Genomic DNA, 2,417 nt, shown 5'->3' on the forward strand with positions numbered 1-2,417 from the left:
TGTGCCCGAGCTGATAAGCAGAGCGCGCTGAGTGGATTGAGCGCGCGTCTGCACAGATGCGCGAGCTTGTCGAGTGAATATCTCACAGACATCACTGGAAAGTTTGTAGTTCGGTCAGATATGTCAAAAGCAAGTAAGTAAAACAATGCACAAGTTACTAAAGTTATTTGACGGTAAGGAGAGCGAGTGAGAAAGAGAGAGAGAGAGAGAGTCCAAGAGCGTGCACTTCTGTTGCATGATCTTGATTGCTGTTCGCTCCATTAGTGCATGCATTTGGATTAAAACAAAATCGTAAATATATCCTAAAAATTATAGGGGCATTCACTATAAACACGGATTGGGATCTCGCTTAGAGAGACCAATCTACTTCGAGTGTAAACTAAACGAGCCAATGCACATTGGCATGCGATTATTGCATCCAGCTGCTGCTGATCACAGCGTGAGTATAAGTAGGCAGCAGATGCAGCGCATATTCAGGTTTTCGCTGAGGAGCCGAGCCGGTGACCTGGCCGCTACGCGGTGGTACAGGAGCTGTGGCGACGGGATGTGACGTCTCCGTTCCCTCCTTCAGGGAACGAGGGTTACCATACGTAACCGAGACGTTCCCTTTCAGTCGGCCACTCTCGCCGTCACGTCGGATGACCGACGAATTGGGATCCCTAACAAAGGGCCACAGGTACTGCCCCTTCCAGTGTCCCATGGAAGCCACCTGCGCCCCTACTTTTTGGCGTAGGCCAGGGCTTACCACAAGAGGACCAGCTACTGCTGCTATGGCACTACCCAATCAGTAAGAATGGATAACACTGGGAAAATGTACCCGTTCCACTTGGGACAAGGACGTTGCGGAAGCTCCAACCTTCCTGAAGGAGGTTTTGGAAGCAAATACACATATGAACATTCCTTAGGTGTATATGGAAGATTGGAGGTGATTGTAACCCTCTTGGAATGGCAGAAGTCTGCCGGGGAAACACAGGCTCTGAGGCAGGGGCCTCAGGGTTACCTGAGTTAGTCAGGTTAGTCGGTTAGTCAGCCGGCCCGAACTCTAGGCATGAATCGTCGACCGAAAATGCGTGCAGGTCCCCTACCCTCTTGATGGAGGCCAATGCCAGCAGGAGCAAAGTCTTCATCGAAAGAAATTTCAGCTTGACCGTCTGCAAAGGCTCAGATGGGCCCTGCTGTAGTGCTGTGAGCACTAGAGTCAGGTCCCAAGAGGGTATAGAGGGGGGCCGCTCGCCCCCCCTAAGGAACCTGGTGATCAGGTCATGCTTTCCCAGTGACTTCCCTTCTACGGGGTCATGGTTAGCAGCGATTGCAGCGACATAGACTTTGAGGGTGGAGGGAGACAGCCTTTGCTCCAACACTTTCTGCAAAAAGGACAGCACGACTCTGATCGGGCATCTTCAGGGTTCTTTTCGGTGAGATGAACACCACTCAACAAACAGGTTCCACTTCAAAGCGTTAGCGTGTCTCGTAGACGGTGCTCTCGCTGAAGTGATGGTGTCAACTACCTCTTGTAGGACCTGCTCCTCGTCCTCCCTGACCTTGCACAAGTCCCTGTCTGTGCAAGAAGGCTCACTGGGGGAAACGCATATTTGTGAAGGCCCCGCGGCCAGCTGTGTGCCAGTGCGTCCGTGCCGAGTGTTCCCTCAGTCAGGGAGTAGAACAACTGGCAGTGAGAGGTTTCTGAACAGGCAAACAGGTCTACCTGAGCGGCTCCAAAACGTCTCCAAATCAGTGGTCATAACCCACCTCCTTTCTTGGGTACAATGAAGTAGGGGCCCTAAATCCCTGTCTTCATATCGGTTGGAGGAACCGGCTCAATCGCATCCTTCGCCAGCAGGACTGCGATCTCTACACGCAAGACAGGGGCAACTGCTGCTTTCACTGAAGTAAAGTGGACGCTCCTGAACTTGGGAGGGCACCGGGCAAACTGAATCGCATAGCCGAGCCTGACGGTTCGAAGAAGCCATCAAGATGGGCTGGGTAGCGCTGACCAGGCTCCCAGCCACCGCGCAAGCGGGGGCTGGGTAGCTCTAGCCAGGCTCTCAGACACCGCGCAAGTGGCATCAAACGGAACTACAGGCGTACCCGCAGTGGGGCAGCGCGGAAGAACGCAGGGACCCGGCCCGGGCGTCTCGTAGCCAGTCCGAGGCGGGGTCTGAGTGTGTGTAACACTGACCTACGTTCGAGCAGAGGGTGCGTGGGTAGTCCGTTGGTTCGTCCTCCCGATCCGCCCACTGCTGCTCACTGACGAGAGAGGAGGGTTAGTGTGATACGACACTGGATCGTCCACAACCCCCTGTACCCTCTGGGGACCCAGAGATAGAGGAGATTGCTCTTTTGCCGAGTATTTGGGTACCACCGACCGAGAGATCAGTGGCGGAAAAGAAAAAAAAAAGAAACAAAAAAATCTCCAA

This window comes from Sinocyclocheilus rhinocerous, unplaced genomic scaffold (assembly GCF_001515625.1).
Source record: "Sinocyclocheilus rhinocerous isolate Xijiao unplaced genomic scaffold, SAMN03320098_v1.1 scaffold2455, whole genome shotgun sequence".
In the NCBI taxonomy this organism is placed as follows: Eukaryota; Metazoa; Chordata; class Actinopteri; order Cypriniformes; family Cyprinidae; genus Sinocyclocheilus; species Sinocyclocheilus rhinocerous.